The 19897-nt window shown below is 39.0% G+C and overlaps 32 non-coding genes and 11 pseudogenes across 32 annotated transcripts; all 43 read left to right on the top strand.

Moving 5' to 3' along the window:
- Positions 1-304: 304 nt before the first annotated feature.
- LOC146023047 (5S ribosomal RNA) lies at positions 305-423 on the top strand. The gene has a single exon (XR_014452478.1). It is a non-coding gene; the product is annotated as a 5S ribosomal RNA (ribosomal RNA).
- Positions 424-767: 344 nt separating this feature from the next.
- On the top strand, positions 768-886 carry LOC146022495 (5S ribosomal RNA). The gene has a single exon (XR_014451949.1). It is a non-coding gene; the product is annotated as a 5S ribosomal RNA (ribosomal RNA).
- A 344-nt stretch (positions 887-1230) lies between these two features.
- LOC146024071 (5S ribosomal RNA) lies at positions 1231-1349 on the top strand. Its single transcript, XR_014453466.1, has one exon. It is a non-coding gene; the product is annotated as a 5S ribosomal RNA (ribosomal RNA).
- A 344-nt stretch (positions 1350-1693) lies between these two features.
- Positions 1694-1802, top strand: LOC146025185 (5S ribosomal RNA; annotated as a pseudogene).
- Positions 1803-2147: 345 nt separating this feature from the next.
- Positions 2148-2266, top strand: LOC146021908 (5S ribosomal RNA). Its single transcript, XR_014451379.1, has one exon. It is a non-coding gene; the product is annotated as a 5S ribosomal RNA (ribosomal RNA).
- A 344-nt stretch (positions 2267-2610) lies between these two features.
- Positions 2611-2729, top strand: LOC146024482 (5S ribosomal RNA). The gene has a single exon (XR_014453861.1). It is a non-coding gene; the product is annotated as a 5S ribosomal RNA (ribosomal RNA).
- Positions 2730-3075: 346 nt separating this feature from the next.
- On the top strand, positions 3076-3194 carry LOC146023067 (5S ribosomal RNA). Its single transcript, XR_014452497.1, has one exon. It is a non-coding gene; the product is annotated as a 5S ribosomal RNA (ribosomal RNA).
- Positions 3195-3539: 345 nt separating this feature from the next.
- Positions 3540-3658, top strand: LOC146024819 (5S ribosomal RNA; annotated as a pseudogene).
- A 344-nt stretch (positions 3659-4002) lies between these two features.
- LOC146024449 (5S ribosomal RNA) lies at positions 4003-4121 on the top strand. Its single transcript, XR_014453830.1, has one exon. It is a non-coding gene; the product is annotated as a 5S ribosomal RNA (ribosomal RNA).
- A 344-nt stretch (positions 4122-4465) lies between these two features.
- On the top strand, positions 4466-4584 carry LOC146021907 (5S ribosomal RNA). Its single transcript, XR_014451378.1, has one exon. It is a non-coding gene; the product is annotated as a 5S ribosomal RNA (ribosomal RNA).
- A 344-nt stretch (positions 4585-4928) lies between these two features.
- On the top strand, positions 4929-5047 carry LOC146024481 (5S ribosomal RNA). Its single transcript, XR_014453860.1, has one exon. It is a non-coding gene; the product is annotated as a 5S ribosomal RNA (ribosomal RNA).
- Positions 5048-5393: 346 nt separating this feature from the next.
- LOC146023066 (5S ribosomal RNA) lies at positions 5394-5512 on the top strand. Its single transcript, XR_014452496.1, has one exon. It is a non-coding gene; the product is annotated as a 5S ribosomal RNA (ribosomal RNA).
- A 345-nt stretch (positions 5513-5857) lies between these two features.
- LOC146024919 (5S ribosomal RNA) lies at positions 5858-5976 on the top strand (annotated as a pseudogene).
- Positions 5977-6320: 344 nt separating this feature from the next.
- Positions 6321-6439, top strand: LOC146021906 (5S ribosomal RNA). The gene has a single exon (XR_014451377.1). It is a non-coding gene; the product is annotated as a 5S ribosomal RNA (ribosomal RNA).
- Positions 6440-6783: 344 nt separating this feature from the next.
- LOC146025281 (5S ribosomal RNA) lies at positions 6784-6892 on the top strand (annotated as a pseudogene).
- A 346-nt stretch (positions 6893-7238) lies between these two features.
- Positions 7239-7357, top strand: LOC146022909 (5S ribosomal RNA). Its single transcript, XR_014452345.1, has one exon. It is a non-coding gene; the product is annotated as a 5S ribosomal RNA (ribosomal RNA).
- A 345-nt stretch (positions 7358-7702) lies between these two features.
- Positions 7703-7821, top strand: LOC146023036 (5S ribosomal RNA). Its single transcript, XR_014452467.1, has one exon. It is a non-coding gene; the product is annotated as a 5S ribosomal RNA (ribosomal RNA).
- A 344-nt stretch (positions 7822-8165) lies between these two features.
- On the top strand, positions 8166-8284 carry LOC146022229 (5S ribosomal RNA). The gene has a single exon (XR_014451694.1). It is a non-coding gene; the product is annotated as a 5S ribosomal RNA (ribosomal RNA).
- Positions 8285-8628: 344 nt separating this feature from the next.
- LOC146023024 (5S ribosomal RNA) lies at positions 8629-8747 on the top strand. Its single transcript, XR_014452455.1, has one exon. It is a non-coding gene; the product is annotated as a 5S ribosomal RNA (ribosomal RNA).
- Positions 8748-9091: 344 nt separating this feature from the next.
- LOC146022494 (5S ribosomal RNA) lies at positions 9092-9210 on the top strand. The gene has a single exon (XR_014451948.1). It is a non-coding gene; the product is annotated as a 5S ribosomal RNA (ribosomal RNA).
- Positions 9211-9555: 345 nt separating this feature from the next.
- On the top strand, positions 9556-9674 carry LOC146024070 (5S ribosomal RNA). Its single transcript, XR_014453465.1, has one exon. It is a non-coding gene; the product is annotated as a 5S ribosomal RNA (ribosomal RNA).
- A 345-nt stretch (positions 9675-10019) lies between these two features.
- LOC146025184 (5S ribosomal RNA) lies at positions 10020-10128 on the top strand (annotated as a pseudogene).
- A 345-nt stretch (positions 10129-10473) lies between these two features.
- On the top strand, positions 10474-10592 carry LOC146021905 (5S ribosomal RNA). Its single transcript, XR_014451376.1, has one exon. It is a non-coding gene; the product is annotated as a 5S ribosomal RNA (ribosomal RNA).
- A 344-nt stretch (positions 10593-10936) lies between these two features.
- Positions 10937-11055, top strand: LOC146024479 (5S ribosomal RNA). Its single transcript, XR_014453858.1, has one exon. It is a non-coding gene; the product is annotated as a 5S ribosomal RNA (ribosomal RNA).
- Positions 11056-11400: 345 nt separating this feature from the next.
- Positions 11401-11519, top strand: LOC146023065 (5S ribosomal RNA). Its single transcript, XR_014452495.1, has one exon. It is a non-coding gene; the product is annotated as a 5S ribosomal RNA (ribosomal RNA).
- Positions 11520-11864: 345 nt separating this feature from the next.
- LOC146024818 (5S ribosomal RNA) lies at positions 11865-11983 on the top strand (annotated as a pseudogene).
- A 345-nt stretch (positions 11984-12328) lies between these two features.
- On the top strand, positions 12329-12447 carry LOC146021904 (5S ribosomal RNA). The gene has a single exon (XR_014451375.1). It is a non-coding gene; the product is annotated as a 5S ribosomal RNA (ribosomal RNA).
- Positions 12448-12791: 344 nt separating this feature from the next.
- On the top strand, positions 12792-12900 carry LOC146025270 (5S ribosomal RNA; annotated as a pseudogene).
- Positions 12901-13246: 346 nt separating this feature from the next.
- On the top strand, positions 13247-13365 carry LOC146021903 (5S ribosomal RNA). The gene has a single exon (XR_014451374.1). It is a non-coding gene; the product is annotated as a 5S ribosomal RNA (ribosomal RNA).
- A 344-nt stretch (positions 13366-13709) lies between these two features.
- LOC146024477 (5S ribosomal RNA) lies at positions 13710-13828 on the top strand. The gene has a single exon (XR_014453857.1). It is a non-coding gene; the product is annotated as a 5S ribosomal RNA (ribosomal RNA).
- Positions 13829-14174: 346 nt separating this feature from the next.
- Positions 14175-14293, top strand: LOC146022593 (5S ribosomal RNA). Its single transcript, XR_014452041.1, has one exon. It is a non-coding gene; the product is annotated as a 5S ribosomal RNA (ribosomal RNA).
- Positions 14294-14638: 345 nt separating this feature from the next.
- LOC146024816 (5S ribosomal RNA) lies at positions 14639-14757 on the top strand (annotated as a pseudogene).
- A 345-nt stretch (positions 14758-15102) lies between these two features.
- LOC146021902 (5S ribosomal RNA) lies at positions 15103-15221 on the top strand. Its single transcript, XR_014451373.1, has one exon. It is a non-coding gene; the product is annotated as a 5S ribosomal RNA (ribosomal RNA).
- A 344-nt stretch (positions 15222-15565) lies between these two features.
- LOC146025269 (5S ribosomal RNA) lies at positions 15566-15674 on the top strand (annotated as a pseudogene).
- Positions 15675-16020: 346 nt separating this feature from the next.
- On the top strand, positions 16021-16139 carry LOC146021901 (5S ribosomal RNA). Its single transcript, XR_014451372.1, has one exon. It is a non-coding gene; the product is annotated as a 5S ribosomal RNA (ribosomal RNA).
- A 344-nt stretch (positions 16140-16483) lies between these two features.
- LOC146024476 (5S ribosomal RNA) lies at positions 16484-16602 on the top strand. Its single transcript, XR_014453856.1, has one exon. It is a non-coding gene; the product is annotated as a 5S ribosomal RNA (ribosomal RNA).
- Positions 16603-16948: 346 nt separating this feature from the next.
- On the top strand, positions 16949-17067 carry LOC146022592 (5S ribosomal RNA). The gene has a single exon (XR_014452040.1). It is a non-coding gene; the product is annotated as a 5S ribosomal RNA (ribosomal RNA).
- Positions 17068-17412: 345 nt separating this feature from the next.
- Positions 17413-17531, top strand: LOC146024815 (5S ribosomal RNA; annotated as a pseudogene).
- Positions 17532-17877: 346 nt separating this feature from the next.
- LOC146023688 (5S ribosomal RNA) lies at positions 17878-17996 on the top strand. Its single transcript, XR_014453097.1, has one exon. It is a non-coding gene; the product is annotated as a 5S ribosomal RNA (ribosomal RNA).
- Positions 17997-18341: 345 nt separating this feature from the next.
- LOC146025311 (5S ribosomal RNA) lies at positions 18342-18450 on the top strand (annotated as a pseudogene).
- Positions 18451-18795: 345 nt separating this feature from the next.
- LOC146021491 (5S ribosomal RNA) lies at positions 18796-18914 on the top strand. Its single transcript, XR_014450976.1, has one exon. It is a non-coding gene; the product is annotated as a 5S ribosomal RNA (ribosomal RNA).
- Positions 18915-19258: 344 nt separating this feature from the next.
- Positions 19259-19377, top strand: LOC146024475 (5S ribosomal RNA). Its single transcript, XR_014453855.1, has one exon. It is a non-coding gene; the product is annotated as a 5S ribosomal RNA (ribosomal RNA).
- A 346-nt stretch (positions 19378-19723) lies between these two features.
- On the top strand, positions 19724-19842 carry LOC146022591 (5S ribosomal RNA). Its single transcript, XR_014452039.1, has one exon. It is a non-coding gene; the product is annotated as a 5S ribosomal RNA (ribosomal RNA).
- Positions 19843-19897: the final 55 nt, after the last annotated feature.

Raw genomic sequence — 19897 nt, 5'->3', positions numbered from 1 at the left:
TTAAATTGGAAACTTTTTTTTTTATTGCCAGTACAGACATTTGGAAGAAGTCAAACAGACATAATAGCCATCACCTAAAGACTTACCACACTGTTTAGGCCCAATTCCAACTGCTTTTGGCAGCTAAACAGTGTTGAGCCTCTTTAGTAGTTTAATTTAAGATCCCCTGCTAATATCATGTCCTGTAGGTCTTTTTACATTGCCAACACATGATTTTTTTCAGTAAGCAAAAACAGTTACGAAACTTTTTTATTAGCTTACCTGGTGATAGAAGTAGAAGAGGGCAAAAAAGTGCCTGTATCTCACCTACAGCCATACCACATTGGATATGCCCAATCTCGTCTGATCTTGGAAGCTAAGCAGTGTTGGGCCTGGTTAGTACTTGGGTGGGAGACCACATGGGAACACCAGGTGCTGTAGGTTTTTTCACATTACTGGCAAATTGTTTTTATTCTCTAGCTATTTAAATTGGAAACTTTTTCTTTTTATTGCCTGTAGAGACATTTGTAAGAGGTCAAACAGACACAATAGCCATCACCTAAAGACTTACCACACTGTTTAGGCCCAATTCCAACTGCTTTTGGCAGCTAAACAGTGTTGAGCCTCTTTAGTAGTTTAATTTAAGATCCCCTGCTAATATCATGTCCTGTAGGTCTTTTTACATTACCAACACATGATTTTTTTCAGTAAGCAAAAACAGTTAGGAAGCTTTTTTATTAGCTTACCTGGTGATAGAAGAGAAGAGGGCAAAAAAGAGCATGTATCTCACCTACAGCCATACCACATTGGATATGTCCAATCTCGTCTGATCTTGGAAGCTAAGCAGTGTTGGGCCTGGTTAGTACTTGGGTGGGAGACCACATGGGAACACCTGGTGCTGTAGGTTTTTTCACATTACTGGCAAATTGTTTTTATTCTCTAGCTATTTAAATTGGAAACTTTTTTTTTATTGCCAGTACAGACATTTGGAAGAAGTCAAACAGACATAATAGCCATCACCTAAAGACTTACCACACTGTTTAGGCCCAATTCCAACTGCTTTTGGCAGCTAAACAGTGTATGAGCCTCTTTAGTAGTTTCATTTAAGATCCCCTGCTAATATCATGTCCTGTAGGTCTTTTTACATTACCAAAACATGATTTTTTTCATTAAGCCAAAACAGTTAGGAAACTTTTTTATTAGCTTACCTGGTGATAGAAGTAGAAGAGGGCAAAAAAGTGCATGTATCTCACCTACAGCCATACCACATTGGATAGGCCCAATCTCGTCTGATCTTGGAAGCTAAGCAGTGTTGTGCCTGGTTAGTACTTGGGTGGGAGACCACATGGGAACACCAGGTGCTGTAGGTTTTTTCACATTACTGGCAAATTGTGTTTATTCTCTAGCTATTTAAATTGGAAACTTTTTCTTTTTATTGCCTGTAGAGACATTTGTAAGAGGTCAAACAGACACAATAGCCATCACCTAAAGACTTACCACACTGTTTAGGCCCAATTCCAACTGCTTTTGGCAGCTAAACAGTGTTGAGCCTCTTTAGTAGTTTAATTTAAGATCCCCTGCTAATATCATGTCCTGTAGGTCTTTTTACATTACCAACACATGATTTTTTTCAGTAAGCAAAAACTGTTAGGAAGCTTTTTTATTAGCTTACCTGGTGATAGAAGAGAAGAGGGCAAAAAAGAGCATGTATCTCACCTACAGCCATACCACATTGGATAGGCCTGATCTTGGAAGCTAAGCAGTGTTGGGCCTGGTTAGTACTTGGGTGGGAGACCACATGGGAACACCTGGTGCTGTAGGTTTTTTCACATTACTGGCAAATTGTTTTTATTCTCTAGCTATTTAAATTGGAAGCTTTTTCTTTTTATTGCCAGTACAGACATTTGGAAGAGGTCAAACAGACACAATAGCCATCACCTAAAGACTTACCACACTGTTTAGGCCCAATTCCAACTGCTTTTGGCAGCTAAACAGTGTATGAGCCTTTTTAGTAGTTTCATTTAAGATCCCCTGCTAATATCATGTCCTGTAGGTCTTTTTACATTACCAAAACATGATTTTTTTCAGTAAGCAAAAACAGTTAGGAAGCTTTTTTATTAGCTTACCTGGTGATAGAAGAGAAGAGGGCAAAAAAGAGCATGTATCTCACCTACAGCCATACCACATTGGATAGGCCCAATCTCGTCTGATCTTGGAAGCTAAGCAGTGTTGGGCCTGGTTAGTACTTGGGTGGGAGACCACATGGGAACACCAGGTGCTGTAGGTTTTTTCACATTACTGGCAAATTGTTTTTATTCTCTAGCTATTTAAATTGGAAACATTTTCATTTTATTGCCTGTAGAGACATTTGTAAGAGGTCAAACAGACACAATAGCCATCACCGAAAGACTTAACACACTATTTAGGCCCAATTCCAACTGCTTTTGGCCGCTTAACAGTGTTGAGCCTCTTTAGTAGTTTAATTTAAGATCCCCTGCTAATATCATGTCCTGTAGGTCTTTTTACATTACCAACACATGATTTTTTTCAGTAAGCAAAAACAGTTAGGAAGCTTTTTTATTAGCTTACCTGGTGATAGAAGAAAAGAGGGCAAAAAAGAGCATGTATCTCACCTACAGCCATACCACATTGGATAGGCCCAATCTCGTCTGATCTTGGAAGCTAAGCAGTGTTGGGCCTGGTTAGTACTTCGGTTGGAGACCACATGGGAACACCTGGTGCTGTAGGTTTTTTCACATTACTGGCAAATTGTTTTTATTCTCTAGCTATTTAAATTGGAAACTTTTTCTTTTTATTGCCAGTACAGACATTTGGAAGAGGTCAAACAGACACAATAGCCATCACCTAAAGACTTACCACACTGTTTAGGCCCAATTCCAACTGCTTTTGGCAGCTAAACAGTGTATGAGCCTCTTTAGTAGTTTCATTTAAGATCCCCTGCTAATATCATGTCCTGTAGGTCTTTTTACATTACCAAAACATGATTATTTTCATTAAGCCAAAACAGTTAGGAAGCTTTTTTATTAGCTTACCTGGTGATAGAAGTAGAAGAGGGCAAAAAAGTGTATGTATCTCACCTACAGCCATACCACAATGGATAGGCCCAATCTCGTCTGATCTTGGAAGCTAAGCAGTGTTGGGCCTGGTTAGTACTTGGGTGGGAGACCACATGGGAACACCAGGTGCTGTAGGTTTTTTCACATTACTGGCAAATTGTTTTTATTCTCTAGCTATTTAAATTGGAAACTTTTTCTTTTTATTGCCAGCACAGACATTTAGAAGAGGTCAAATATACACAATAACCATCACCTAAAGACTTACCACACTGTTTAGGCCCAATTCCAACTGCTTTTGGCAGCTAAACAGTGTTGAGCCTCTTTAGTAGTTTAATTTAAGATCCCCTGCTAATATCATGTCCTGTAGGTCTTTTTACATTGCCAACACATTATTTTTTTCAGTAAGCAAAAACAGTTACGAAACTTTTTTATTAGCTTACCTGGTGATAGAAGTAGAAGAGGGCAAAAAAGTGGCTGTATCTCACCTACAGCCATACCACATTGGATATGCCCAATCTCGTCTGATCTTGGAATCTAAGCAGTGTTGGGCCTGGTTAGTGCTTGGGTTGGAGACCACATGGGAACACCTGGTGCTGTAGGTTTTTTCACATTACTGGCAAATTGTTTTTATTCTCTAGCTATTTAAATTGGAAACTTTTTCTTTTTATTGCCTGTAGAGACATTTGTAAGAGGTCAAACAGACACAATAGCCATCACCTAAAGACTTACCACACTGTTTAGGCCCAATTCCAACTGCTTTTGGCAGCTAAACAGTGTTGAGCCTCTTTAGTAGTTTAATTTAAGATCCCCTGCTAATATCATGTCCTGTAGGTCTTTTTACATTACCAACACATGATTTTTTTCAGTAAACAAAAACAGTTAGGAAGCTTTTTTATTAGCTTACCTGGTGATAGAAGAGAAGAGGGCAAAAAAGATCATGTATCTCACCTACAGCCATACTACATTGGATAGGCCCAATCTCGTCTGATCTTGGAAGCTAAGCAGTGTTGGGCCTGGTTAGTGCTTGGGTGGGAGACCACATGGGAACACCTGGTGCTGTAGGTTTTTTCACATTACTGGCAAATTGTTTTTATTCTCTAGCTATTTAAATTGGAAACTTTTTCTTTTTATTGCCAGTACAGACATTTGGAAGAGGTCAAACAGACACAATAGCCATCACCTAAAGACTTACCACACTGTTTAGGCCCAATTCCAACTGCTTTTGGCAGCTAAACAGTGTTGAGCCTCTTTAGTAGTTTAATTTAAGATCCCCTGCTAATATCATGTCCTGTAGGTCTTTTTACATTACCAACACATGATTTTTTTCAGTAAGCAAAAACAGTTAGGAAGCTTTTTTATTAGCTTACCTGGTGATAGAAGAGAAGAGGGCAAAAAAGAGCATGTATCTCACCTACAGCCATACCACATTGGATAGGCCCAATCTCGTCTGATCTTGGAAGCTAAGCAGTGTTGGGCCTGGTTAGTACTTGGGTGGGAGACCACATGGGAACACCAGGTGCTGTAGGTTTTTTCACATTACTGGCAAATTGTTTTTATTCTCTAGCTATTTAAATTGGAAACATTTTCTTTTTATTGCCTGTAGAGACATTTGTAAGAGGTCAAACAGACACAATAGCCATCACCGAAAGACTTAACACACTATTTAGGCCCAATTCCAACTGCTTTTGGCCGCTTAACAGTGTTGAGCCTCTTTAGTAGTTTAATTTAAGATCCCCTGCTAATATCATGTCCTGTAGGTCTTTTTACATTACCAACACATGATTTTTTTCAGTAAGCAAAAACAGTTAGGAAGCTTTTTTATTAGCTTACCTGGTGATAGAAGAAAAGAGGGCAAAAAAGAGCATGTATCTCACCTACAGCCATACCACATTGGATAGGCCCAATCTCGTCTGATCTTGGAAGCTAAGCAGTGTTGGGCCTGGTTAGTACTTCGGTTGGAGACCACATGGGAACACCTGGTGCTGTAGGTTTTTTCACATTACTGGCAAATTGTTTTTATTCTCTAGCTATTTAAATTGGAAACTTTTTCTTTTTATTGCCAGTACAGACATTTGGAAGAGGTCAAACAGACACAATAGCCATCACCTAAAGACTTACCACACTGTTTAGGCCCAATTCCAACTGCTTTTGGCAGCTAAACAGTGTATGAGCCTCTTTAGTAGTTTCATTTAAGATCCCCTGCTAATATCATGTCCTGTAGGTCTTTTTACATTAACAAAACATGATTATTTTCATTAAGCCAAAACAGTTAGGAAGCTTTTTTATTAGCTTACCTGGTGATAGAAGTAGAAGAGGGCAAAAAAGTGCATGTATCTCACCTACAGCCATACCACAATGGATAGGCCCAATCTCGTCTGATCTTGGAAGCTAAGCAGTGTTGGGCCTGGTTAGTACTTGGGTGGGAGACCACATGGGAACACCAGGTGCTGTAGGTTTTTTCACATTACTGGCAAATTGTTTTTATTCTCTATCTATTTAAATTGGAAACTTTTTCTTTTTATTGCCAGCACAGACATTTAGAAGAGGTCAAATATACACAATAACCATCACCTAAAGACTTACCACACTGTTTAGGCCCAATTCCAACTGCTTTTGGCAGCTAAACAGTGTTGAGCCTCTTTAGTAGTTTAATTTAAGATCCCCTGCTAATATCATGTACTGTAGGTCTTTTTACATTGCCAACACATGATTTTTTTCAGTAAGCAAAAACAGTTACGAAACTTTTTTATTAGCTTACCTGGTGATAGAAGTAGAAGAGGGCAAAAAAGTGGCTGTATCTCACCTACAGCCATACCACGTTGGATAGGCCCAATCTCGTCTGATCTTGGAATCTAAGCAGTGTTGGGCCTGGTTAGTGCTTGGGTTGGAGACCACATGGGAACACCTGGTGCTGTAGGTTTTTTCACATTACTGGCAAATTGTTTTTATTCTCTAGCTATTTAAATTGGAAACTTTTTCTTTTTATTGCCTGTAGAGACATTTGTAAGAGGTCAACTAGACACAATAGCCATCACCTAAAGACTTACCACACTGTTTAGGCCCAATTCCAACTGCTTTTGGCAGCTAAACAGTGTTGAGCCTCTTTAGTAGTTTAATTTAAGATCCCCTGCTAATATCATGTCCTGTAGGTCTTTTTACATTACCAACACATGATTTTTTTCAGTAAGCAAAAACAGTTAGGAAGCTTTTTTATTAGCTTACCTGGTGATAGAAGAGAAGAGGGCAAAAAAGAGCATGTATCTCACCTACAGCCATACCACATTGGATAGGCCCAATCTCGTCTGATCTTGGAAGCTAAGCAGTGTTGGGCCTGGTTAGTACTTGGGTGGGAGACCACATGGGAACACCAGGTGCTGTAGGTTTTTTCACATTACTGGCAAATTGTTTTTATTCTCTAGCTATTTAAATTGGAAACTTTTTCTTTTTATTGCCTGTAGAGACATTTGTAAGAGGTCAAACAGACACAATAGCCATCACCTAAAGACTTACCACACTGTTTAGGCCTAATTCCAACTGCTTTTGGCAGCTAAACAGTGTTGAGCCTCTTTAGTAGTTTAATTTAAGATACCCTGCTAATATCATGTCCTGTAGGTCTTTTTACTTTACCAACACATGATTTTTTTCAGTAAGCAAAAACAGTTAGGAAGCTTTTTTATTAGCTTACCTGGTGATAGAAGAGAAGAGGGCAAAAAAGAGCATGTATCTCACCTACAGCCATACCACATTGGATAGGCCTGTTCTTGGAAGCTAAGCAGTGTTGGGCCTGGTTAGTACTTGGGTGGGAGACCACATGGGAACACCTGGTGCTGTAGGTTTTTTCACATTACTGGCAAATTGTTTTTATTCTCTAGCTATTTAAATTGGAAACTTTTTCTTTTTATTGCCAGTACAGACATTTGGAAGAGGTCAAACAGACACAATAGCCATCACCTAAAGACTTACCACACTGTTTAGGCCCAATTCCAACTGCTTTTGACAGCTAAACAGTGTATGAGCCTCTTTAGTAGTTTCATTTAAGATCCCCTGCTAATATCATGTCCTGTAGGTCTTTTTACATTACCAAAACATGATTTTTTTCATTAAGCCAAAACAGTTAGGAAACTTTTTTATTAGCTTACCTGGTGATAGAAGTAGAAGAGGGCAAAAAAGTGCATGCATCTCACCTACAGCCATACCACATTGGATAGGCCCAATCTCTTCTGATCTTGGAAGCTAAGCAGTGTTGGGCCTGGTTAGTACTTGGGTGGGAGACCACATGGGAACACCAGGTGCTGTAGGTTTTTTCACATTACTGGCAAATTGTTTTTATTCTCTATCTATTTAAATTGGAAACTTTTTCTTTTTATTGCCAGCACAGACATTTAGAAGAGGTCAAACATACACAATAGCCATCACCTAAAGACTTACCACACTGTTTAGGCCCAATTCCAACTGCTTTTGGCAGCTAAACAGTGTTGAGCCTCTTTAGTAGTTTAATTTAAGATCCCCTGCTAATATCATGTCCTGTAGGTCTTTTTACATTGCCAACACATGATTTTTTTCAGTAAGCAAAAACAGTTACGAAACTTTTTTATTAGCTTACCTGGTGATAGAAGTAGAAGAGGGCAAAAAAGTGCCTGTATCTCACCTACAGCCATACCACATTGGATATGCCCAATCTCGTCTGATCTTGGAAGCTAAGCAGTGTTGGGCCTGGTTAGTACTTGGGTGGGAGACCACATGGGAACACCAGGTGCTGTAGGTTTTTTCACATTACTGGCAAATTGTTTTTATTCTCTAGCTATTTAAATTGGAAACTTTTTCTTTTTATTGCCTGTAGAGACATTTGTAAGAGGTCAAACAGACACAATAGCCATCACCTAAAGACTTACCACACTGTTTGGGCCCAATTCCAACTGCTTTTGGCAGCTAAACAGTGTTGAGCCTCTTTAGTAGTTTAATTTAAGATCCCCTGCTAATATCATGTCCTGTAGGTCTTTTTACATTACCAACACATGATTTTTTTCAGTAAGCAAAAACAGTTAGGAAGCTTTTTTATTAGCTTACCTGGTGATAGAAGAGAAGAGGGCAAAAAAGAGCATGTATCTCACCTACAGCCATACCACATTGGATAGGCCCAATCTCGTCTGATCTTGGAAGCTAAGCAGTGTTGGGCCTGGTTAGTACTTGGGTGGGAGACCACATGGGAACACCTGGTGCTGTAGGTTTTTTCACATTACTGGCAAATTGTTTTTATTCTCTAGCTATTTAAATTGGAAACTTTTTTTTTTATTGCCAGTACAGACATTTGGAAGAAGTCAAACAGACATAATAGCCATCACCTAAAGACTTACCACACTGTTTAGGCCCAATTCCAACTGCTTTTGGCAGCTAAACAGTGTTGAGCCTCTTTAGTAGTTTAATTTAAGATCCCCTGCTAATATCATGTCCTGTAGGTCTTTTTACATTGCCAACACATGATTTTTTTCAGTAAGCAAAAACAGTTACGAAACTTTTTTATTAGCTTACCTGGTGATAGAAGTAGAAGAGGGCAAAAAAGTGCCTGTATCTCACCTACAGCCATACCACATTGGATATGCCCAATCTCGTCTGATCTTGGAAGCTAAGCAGTGTTGGGCCTGGTTAGTACTTGGGTGGGAGACCACATGGGAACACCAGGTGCTGTAGGTTTTTTCACATTACTGGCAAATTGTTTTTATTCTCTAGCTATTTAAATTGGAAACTTTTTCTTTTTATTGCCTGTAGAGACATTTGTAAGAGGTCAAACAGACACAATAGCCATCACCTAAAGACTTACCACACTGTTTAGGCCCAATTCCAACTGCTTTTGGCAGCTAAACAGTGTTGAGCCTCTTTAGTAGTTTAATTTAAGATCCCCTGCTAATATCATGTCCTGTAGGTCTTTTTACATTACCAACACATGATTTTTTTCAGTAAGCAAAAACAGTTAGGAAGCTTTTTTATTAGCTTACCTGGTGATAGAAGAGAAGAGGGCAAAAAAGAGCATGTATCTCACCTACAGCCATACCACATTGGATATGTCCAATCTCGTCTGATCTTGGAAGCTAAGCAGTGTTGGGCCTGGTTAGTACTTGGGTGGGAGACCACATGGGAACACCTGGTGCTGTAGGTTTTTTCACATTACTGGCAAATTGTTTTTATTCTCTAGCTATTTAAATTGGAAACTTTTTTTTTTATTGCCAGTACAGACATTTGGAAGAAGTCAAACAGACATAATAGCCATCACCTAAAGACTTACCACACTGTTTAGGCCCAATTCCAACTGCTTTTGGCAGCTAAACAGTGTATGAGCCTCTTTAGTAGTTTCATTTAAGATCCCCTGCTAATATCATGTCCTGTAGGTCTTTTTACATTACCAAAACATGATTTTTTTCATTAAGCCAAAACAGTTAGGAAACTTTTTTATTAGCTTACCTGGTGATAGAAGTAGAAGAGGGCAAAAAAGTGCATGTATCTCACCTACAGCCATACCACATTGGATAGGCCCAATCTCGTCTGATCTTGGAAGCTAAGCAGTGTTGTGCCTGGTTAGTACTTGGGTGGGAGACCACATGGGAACACCAGGTGCTGTAGGTTTTTTCACATTACTGGCAAATTGTGTTTATTCTCTAGCTATTTAAATTGGAAACTTTTTCTTTTTATTGCCTGTAGAGACATTTGTAAGAGGTCAAACAGACACAATAGCCATCACCTAAAGACTTACCACACTGTTTAGGCCCAATTCCAACTGCTTTTGGCAGCTAAACAGTGTTGAGCCTCTTTAGTAGTTTAATTTAAGATCCCCTGCTAATATCATGTCCTGTAGGTCTTTTTACATTACCAACACATGATTTTTTTCAGTAAGCAAAAACTGTTAGGAAGCTTTTTTATTAGCTTACCTGGTGATAGAAGAGAAGAGGGCAAAAAAAGAGCATGTATCTCACCTACAGCCATACCACATTGGATAGGCCTGATCTTGGAAGCTAAGCAGTGTTGGGCCTGGTTAGTACTTGGGTGGGAGACCACATGGGAACACCTGGTGCTGTAGGTTTTTTCACATTACTGGCAAATTGTTTTTATTCTCTAGCTATTTAAATTGGAAGCTTTTTCTTTTTATTGCCAGTACAGACATTTGGAAGAGGTCAAACAGACACAATAGCCATCACCTAAAGACTTACCACACTGTTTAGGCCCAATTCCAACTGCTTTTGGCAGCTAAACAGTGTATGAGCCTTTTTAGTAGTTTCATTTAAGATCCCCTGCTAATATCATGTCCTGTAGGTCTTTTTACATTACCAAAACATGATTTTTTTCAGTAAGCAAAAACAGTTAGGAAGCTTTTTTATTAGCTTACCTGGTGATAGAAGAGAAGAGGGCAAAAAAGAGCATGTATCTCACCTACAGCCATACCACATTGGATAGGCCCAATCTCGTCTGATCTTGGAAGCTAAGCAGTGTTGGGCCTGGTTAGTACTTGGGTGGGAGACCACATGGGAACACCAGGTGCTGTAGGTTTTTTCACATTACTGGCAAATTGTTTTTATTCTCTAGCTATTTAAATTGGAAACATTTTCATTTTATTGCCTGTAGAGACATTTGTAAGAGGTCAAACAGACACAATAGCCATCACCGAAAGACTTAACACACTATTTAGGCCCAATTCCAACTGCTTTTGGCCGCTTAACAGTGTTGAGCCTCTTTAGTAGTTTAATTTAAGATCCCCTGCTAATATCATGTCCTGTAGGTCTTTTTACATTACCAACACATGATTTTTTTCAGTAAGCAAAAACAGTTAGGAAGCTTTTTTATTAGCTTACCTGGTGATAGAAGAAAAGAGGGCAAAAAAGAGCATGTATCTCACCTACAGCCATACCACATTGGATAGGCCCAATCTCGTCTGATCTTGGAAGCTAAGCAGTGTTGGGCCTGGTTAGTACTTCGGTTGGAGACCACATGGGAACACCTGGTGCTGTAGGTTTTTTCACATTACTGGCAAATTGTTTTTATTCTCTAGCTATTTAAATTGGAAACTTTTTCTTTTTATTGCCAGTACAGACATTTGGAAGAGGTCAAACAGACACAATAGCCATCACCTAAAGACTTACCACACTGTTTAGGCCCAATTCCAACTGCTTTTGGCAGCTAAACAGTGTTGAGCCTCTTTAGTAGTTTAATTTAAGATCCCCTGCTAATATCATGTCCTGTAGGTCTTTTTACATTACCAACACATGATTTTTTTCAGTAAGCAAAAACAGTTAGGAAGCTTTTTTATTAGCTTACCTGGTGATAGAAGTAGAAGAGGGCAAAAAAGTGTATGTATCTCACCTACAGCCATACCACAATGGATAGGCCCAATCTCGTCTGATCTTGGAAGCTAAGCAGTGTTGGGCCTGGTTAGTACTTGGGTGGGAGACCACATGGGAACACCAGGTGCTGTAGGTTTTTTCACATTACTGGCAAATTGTTTTTATTCTCTAGCTATTTAAATTGGAAACTTTTTCTTTTTATTGCCAGCACAGACATTTAGAAGAGGTCAAATATACACAATAACCATCACCTAAAGACTTACCACACTGTTTAGGCCCAATTCCAACTGCTTTTGGCAGCTAAACAGTGTTGAGCCTCTTTAGTAGTTTAATTTAAGATCCCCTGCTAATATCATGTCCTGTAGGTCTTTTTACATTGCCAACACATTATTTTTTTCAGTAAGCAAAAACAGTTACGAAACTTTTTTATTAGCTTACCTGGTGATAGAAGTAGAAGAGGGCAAAAAAGTGGCTGTATCTCACCTACAGCCATACCACATTGGATATGCCCAATCTCGTCTGATCTTGGAATCTAAGCAGTGTTGGGCCTGGTTAGTGCTTGGGTTGGAGACCACATGGGAACACCTGGTGCTGTAGGTTTTTTCACATTACTGGCAAATTGTTTTTATTCTCTAGCTATTTAAATTGGAAACTTTTTCTTTTTATTGCCTGTAGAGACATTTGTAAGAGGTCAACTAGACACAATAGCCATCACCTAAAGACTTACCACACTGTTTAGGCCCAATTCCAACTGCTTTTGGCAGCTAAACAGTGTTGAGCCTCTTTAGTAGTTTAATTTAAGATCCCCTGCTAATATCATGTCCTGTAGGTCTTTTTACATTACCAACACATGATTTTTTTCAGTAAGCAAAAACAGTTAGGAAGCTTTTTTATTAGCTTACCTGGTGATAGAAGAGAAGAGGGCAAAAAAAGAGCATGTATCTCACCTACAGCCATACCACATTGGATAGGCCCAATCTCGTCTGATCTTGGAAGCTAAGCAGTGTTGGGCCTGGTTAGTACTTGGGTGGGAGACCACATGGGAACACCAGGTGCTGTAGGTTTTTTCACATTACTGGCAAATTGTTTTTATTCTCTAGCTATTTAAATTGGAAACTTTTTCTTTTTATTGCCTGTAGAGACATTTGTAAGAGGTCAAACAGACACAATAGCCATCACCTAAAGACTTACCACACTGTTTAGGCCTAATTCCAACTGCTTTTGGCAGCTAAACAGTGTTGAGCCTCTTTAGTAGTTTAATTTAAGATACCCTGCTAATATCATGTCCTGTAGGTCTTTTTACATTACCAACACATGATTTTTTTCAGTAAGCAAAAACAGTTAGGAAGCTTTTTTATTAGCTTACCTGGTGATAGAAGAGAAGAGGGCAAAAAAGAGCATGTATCTCACCTACAGCCATACCACATTGGATAGACCTGATCTTGGAAGCTAAGCAGTGTTGGGCCTGGTTAGTACTTGGGTGGGAGACCACATGGGAACACCTGGTGCTTTAGGTTTTTTCACATTACTGGCAAATTGTTTTTATTCTCTAGCTATTTAAATTGGAAACTTTTTCTTTTTATTGCCAGTACAGACATTTGGAAGAGGTCAAACAGACACAATAGCCATCACCTAAAGACTTACCACACTGTTTAGGCCCAATTCCAACTGCTTTTGACAGCTAAACAGTGTATGAGCCTCTTTAGTAGTTTCATTTAAGATCCCCTGCTAATATCATGTCCTGTAGGTCTTTTTACATTACCAAAACATGATTTTTTTCATTAAGCCAAAACAGTTAGGAAACTTTTTTATTAGCTTACCTGGTGATAGAAGTAGAAGAGGGCAAAAAAGTGCATGCATCTCACCTACAGCCATACCACATTGGATAGGCCCAATCTCGTCTGATCTTGGAAGCTAAGCAGTGTTGGGCCTGGTTAGTACTTGGGTGGGAGACCACATGGGAACACCAGGTGCTGTAGGTTTTTTCACATTACTGGCAAATTGTTTTTATTCTCTATCTATTTAAATTGGAAACTTTTTCTTTTTATTGCCAGCACAGACATTTAGAAGAGGTCAAATATACACAATAACCATCACCTAAAGACTTACCACACTGTTTAGGCCCAATTCCAACTGCTTTTGGCAGCTAAACAGTGTTGAGCCTCTTTAGTAGTTTAATTTAAGATCCCCTGCTATTATCATGTCCTGTAGGTCTTTTTACATTACCAACACATGATTTTTTTCAGTAAGCAAAAACAGTTAGGAAGCTTTTTTATTAGCTTACCTGGTGATAGAAGAAAAGAGGGCAAAAAAGAGCATGTATCTCACCTACAGCCATACCACATTGGATAGGCCCAATCTCGTCTGATCTTGGAAGCTAAGCAGTGTTGGGCCTGGTTAGTACTTCGGTTGGAGACCACATGGGAACACCTGGTGCTGTAGGTTTTTTCACATTACTGGCAAATTGTTTTTATTCTCTAGCTATTTAAATTGGAAACTTTTTCTTTTTATTGCCAGTACAGACATTTGGAAGAGGTCAAACAGACACAATAGCCATCACCTAAAGACTTACCACACTGTTTAGGCCCAATTCCAACTGCTTTTGGCAGCTAAACAGTGTATGAGCCTCTTTAGTAGTTTCATTTAAGATCCCCTGCTAATATCATGTCCTGAAGGTCTTTTTACATTAACAAAACATGATTATTTTCATTAAGCCAAAACAGTTAGGAAGCTTTTTTATTAGCTTACCTGGTGATAGAAGTAGAAGAGGGCAAAAAAGTGCATGTATCTCACCTACAGCCATACCACAATGGATAGGCCCAATCTCATCTGATCTTGGAAGCTAAGCAGTGTTGGGCCTGGTTAGTACTTGGGTGGGAGACCACATGGGAACACCAGGTGCTGTAGGTTTTTTCACATTACTGGCAAATTGTTTTTATTCTCTATCTATTTAAATTGGAAACTTTTTCTTTTTATTGCCAGCACAGACATTTAGAAGAGGTCAAATATACACAATAACCATCACCTAAAGACTTACCACACTGTTTAGGCCCAATTCCAACTGCTTTTGGCAGCTAAACAGTGTTGAGCCTCTTTAGTAGTTTAATTTAAGATCCCCTGCTAATATCATGTCCTGTAGGTCTTTTTACATTGCCAACACATTATTTTTTTCAGTAAGCAAAAACAGTTACGAAACTTTTTTATTAGCTTACCTGGTGATAGAAGTAGAAGAGGGCAAAAAAGTGGCTGTATCTCACCTACAGCCATACCACATTGGATATGCCCAATCTCGTCTGATCTTGGAATCTAAGCAGTGTTGGGCCTGGTTAGTGCTTGGGTTGGAGACCACATGGGAACACCTGGTGCTGTAGGTTTTTTCACATTACTGGCAAATTGTTTTTATTCTCTAGCTATTTAAATTGGAAACTTTTTCTTTTTATTGCCTGTAGAGACATTTGTAAGAGGTCAACTAGACACAATAGCCATCACCTAAAGACTTACCACACTGTTTAGGCCCAATTCCAACTGCTTTTGGCAGCTAAACAGTGTTGAGCCTCTTTAGTAGTTTAATTTAAGATCCCCTGCTAATATCATGTCCTGTAGGTCTTTTTACATTACCAACACATGATTTTTTTCAGTAAGCAAAAACAGTTAGGAAGCTTTTTTATTAGCTTACCTGGTGATAGAAGAGAAGAGGGCAAAAAAAGAGCATGTATCTCACCTACAGCCATACCACATTGGATAGGCCCAATCTCGTCTGATCTTGGAAGCTAAGCAGTGTTGGGCCTGGTTAGTACTTGGGTGGGAGACCACATGGGAACACCAGGTGCTGTAGGTTTTTTCACATTACTGGCAAATTGTTTTTATTCTCTAGCTATTTAAATTGGAAACTTTTTCTTTTTATTGCCTGTAGAGACATTTGTAAGAGGTCAAACAGACACAATAGCCATCACCTAAAGACTTACCACACTGTTTAGGCCTAATTCCAACTGCTTTTGGCAGCTAAACAGTGTTGAGCCTCTTTAGTAGTTTAATTTAAGATACCCTGCTAATATCATGTCCTGTAGGTCTTTTTACATTACCAACACATGATTTTTTTCAGTAAGCAAAAACAGTTAGGAAGCTTTTTTATTAGCTTACCTGGTGATAGAAGAGAAGAGGGCAAAAAAGAGCATGTATCTCACCTACAGCCATACCACATTGGATAGACCTGATCTTGGAAGCTAAGCAGTGTTGGGCCTGGTTAGTACTTGGGTGGGAGACCACATGGGAACACCTGGTGCTTTAGGTTTTTTCACATTACTGGCAAATTGTTTTTATTCTCTAGCTATTTAAATTGGAAACTTTTTCTTTTTATTGCCAGTACAGACATTTGGAAGAGGTCAAACAGACACAATAGCCATCACCTAAAGACTTACCACACTGTTTAGGCCCAATTCCAACTGCTTTTGACAGCTAAACAGTGTATGAGCCTCTTTAGTAGTTTCATTTAAGATCCCCTGCTAATATCATGTCCTGTAGGTCTTTTTACATTACCAAAACATGATTTTTTTCATTAAGCCAAAACAGTTAGGAAACTTTTTTATTAGCTTACCTGGTGATAGAAGTAGAAGAGGGCAAAAAAGTGCATGCATCTCACCTACAGCCATACCACATTGGATAGGCCCAATCTCGTCTGATCTTGGAAGCTAAGCAGTGTTGGGCCTGGTTAGTACTTGGGTGGGAGACCACATGGGAACACCAGGTGCTGTAGGTTTTTTCACATTACTGGCAAATTGTTTTTATTCTCTATCTATTTAAATTGGAAACTTTTTCTTTTTATTGCCAGCACAGACATTTAGAAGAGGTCAAATATACACAATAACCATCACCTAAAGACTTACCACACTGTTTAGGCCCAATTCCAACTGCTTTTGGCAGCTAAACAGTGTTGAGCCTCTTTAGTAGTTTAATTTAAGATCCCCTGCTAATATCATGTCCTGTAGGTCTTTTTACATTACCAACACATGATTTTTTTCAGTAAGCAAAAACAGTTAGGAAGCTTTTTTATTAGCTTACCTGGTGATAGAAGAAAAGAGGGCAAAAAAGAGCATGTATCTCACCTACAGCCATACCACATTGGATAGGCCCAATCTCGTCTGATCTTGGAAGCTAAGCAGTGTTGGGCCTGGTTAGTACTTCGGTTGGAGACCACATGGGAACACCTGGTGCTGTAGGTTTTTTCACATTACTGGCAAATTGTTTTTATTCTCTAGCTATTTAAATTGGAAACTTTTTCTTTTTATTGCCAGTACAGACATTTGGAAGAGGTCAAACAGACACAATAGCCATCACCTAAAGACTTACCACACTGTTTAGGCCCAATTCCAACTGCTTTTGGCAGCTAAACAGTGTATGAGCCTCTTTAGTAGTTTCATTTAAGATCCCCTGCTAATATCATGTCCTGAAGGTCTTTTTACATTAACAAAACATGATTATTTTCATTAAGCCAAAACAGTTAGGAAGCTTTTTTATTAGCTTACCTGGTGATAGAAGTAGAAGAGGGCAAAAAAGTGCATGTATCTCACCTACAGCCATACCACAATGGATAGGCCCAATCTCATCTGATCTTGGAAGCTAAGCAGTGTTGGGCCTGGTTAGTACTTGGGTGGGAGACCACATGGGAACACCAGGTGCTGTAGGTTTTTTCACATTACTGGCAAATTGTTTTTATTCTCTATCTATTTAAATTGGAAACTTTTTCTTTTTATTGCCAGCACAGACATTTAGAAGAGGTCAAATATACACAATAACCATCACCTAAAGACTTACCACACTGTTTAGGCCCAATTCCAACTGCTTTTGGCAGCTAAACAGTGTTGAGCCTCTTTAGTAGTTTAATTTAAGATCCCCTGCTAATATCATGTCCTGTAGGTCTTTTTACATTGCCAACACATTATTTTTTTCAGTAAGCAAAAACAGTTACGAAACTTTTTTATTAGCTTACCTGGTGATAGAAGTAGAAGAGGGCAAAAAAGTGGCTGTATCTCACCTACAGCCATACCACATTGGATATGCCCAATCTCGTCTGATCTTGGAATCTAAGCAGTGTTGGGCCTGGTTAGTGCTTGGGTTGGAGACCACATGGGAACACCTGGTGCTGTAGGTTTTTTCACATTACTGGCAAATTGTTTTTATTCTCTAGCTATTTAAATTGGAAACTTTTTCTTTTTATTGCCTGTAGAGACATTTGGAAGAGGTCAAACAGACACAATAGCCATCACCTAAAGACTTACCACACTGTTTAGGCCCAATTCCAACTGCTTTTGACAGCTAAACAGTGTATGAGCCTCTTTAGTAGTTTCATTTAAGATCCCCTGCTAATATCATGTCCTGTAGGTCTTTTTACATTACCAAAACATGATTTTTTTCATTAAGCCAAAACAGTTAGGAAACTTTTTTATTAGCTTACCTGGTGATAGAAGTAGAAGAGGGCAAAAAAGTGCATGCATCTCACCTACAGCCATACCACATTGGATAGGCCCAATCTCGTCTGATCTTGGAAGCTAAGCAGTATTGGGCCTGGTTAGTACTTGGGTGGGAGACCACATGGGAACACCAGGTGCTGTAGGTTTTTTCACATTACTGGCAAATTGTTTTTATTCTCTATCTATTTAAATTGGAAACTTTTTCTTTTTATTGCCAGCACAGACATTTAGAAGAGGTCAAATATACACAATAACCATCACCTAAAGACTTACCACACTGTTTAGGCCCAATTCCAACTGCTTTTGGCAGCTAAACAGTGTTGAGCCTCTTTAGTAGTTTAATTTAAGATCCCCTGCTAATATCATGTCCTGTAGGTCTTTTTACATTGCCAACACATTATTTTTTTCAGTAAGCAAAAACAGTTACGAAACTTTTTTATTAGCTTACCTGGTGATAGAAGTAGAAGAGGGCAAAAAAGTGGCTGTATCTCACCTACAGCCATACCACGTTGGATAGGCCTGATCTTGGATGCTAAGCAGTGTTGGGCCTGGTTAGTACTTGGGTGGGAGACCACATGGGAACACCTGGTGCTGTAGGTTTTTTCACATTACTGGCAAATTGTTTTTATTCTCTAGCTATTTAAATTGGAAGCTTTTTCTTTTTATTGCCAGTACAGACATTTGGAAGAGGTCAAACAGACACAATAACCATCACCTAAAGACTTACCACACTGTTTAGGCCCAATTCCAACTGCTTTTGGCAGCTAAACAGTGTATGAGCCTTTTTAGTAGTTTCATTTAAGATCCCCTGCTAATATCATGTCCTGTAGGTCTTTTTACATTACCAAAACATGATTTTTTTCAGTAAGCAAAAACAGTTAGGAAGCTTTTTTATTAGCTTACCTGGTGATAGAAGAGAAGAGGACAAAAAAAAACATGTATCTCACCTACAGCCATACCACATTGGATAGGCCCAATCTCATCTGATCTTGGAAGCTAAGCAGTGTTGGGCCTGGTTAGTACTTGGGTGGGAGACCACATGGGAACACCAGGTGCTGTAGGTTTTTTCACATTACTGGCAAATTGTTTTTATTCTCTAGCTATTTAAATTGGAAACATTTTCTTTTTATTGCCTGTAGAGACATTTGTAAGAGGTCAAACAGACATAATAGCCATCACCGAAAGACTTAACACACTATTTAGGCCCAATTCCAACTGCTTTTGGCCGCTTAACAGTGTTGAGCCTCTTTAGTAGTTTAATTTAAGATCCCCTGCTAATATCATGTCCTGTAGGTCTTTTTACATTACCAACACATGATTTTTTTCAGTAAGCAAAAACAGTTAGGAAGCTTTTTTATTAGCTTACCTGGTGATAGAAGAAAAGAGGGCAAAAAAGAGCATGTATCTCACCTACAGCCATACCACATTGGATAGGCCCAATCTCGTCTGATCTTGGAAGCTAAGCAGTGTTGGGCCTGGTTAGTACTTCGGTTGGAGACCACATGGGAACACCTGGTGCTGTAGGTTTTTTCACATTACTGGCAAATTGTTTTTATTCTCTAGCTATTTAAATTGGAAACTTTTTCTTTTTATTGCCAGTACAGACATTTGGAAGAGGTCAAACAGACACAATAGCCATCACCTAAAGACTTACCACACTGTTTAGGCCCAATTCCAACTGCTTTTGGCAGCTAAACAGTGTATGAGCCTCTTTAGTAGTTTCATTTAAGATCCCCTGCTAATATCATGTCCTGTAGGTCTTTTTACATTAACAAAACATGATTATTTTCATTAAGCCAAAACAGTTAGGAAGCTTTTTTATTAGTTTACCTTTTGATAGAAGTAGAAGAGGGCAAAAAAGTGCATGTATCTCACCTACAGCCATACCACAATGGATAGGCCCAATCTCATCTGATCTTGGAAGCTAAGCAGTGTTGGGCCTGGTTAGTACTTGGGTGGGAGACCACATGGGAACACCAGGTGCTGTAGGTTTTTTCACATTACTGGCAAATTGTTTTTATTCTCTATCTATTTAAATTGGAAACTT

This window comes from Crinia signifera, chromosome 7 (assembly GCF_055691185.1).
Source record: "Crinia signifera chromosome 7, ASM5569118v1, whole genome shotgun sequence".
Lineage (NCBI taxonomy): Eukaryota > Metazoa > Chordata > Amphibia > Anura > Myobatrachidae > Crinia > Crinia signifera.
The sequence above is the reverse complement of the archived record's forward strand: the minus strand, read 5'-3'. Positions and strand labels throughout refer to the sequence as shown.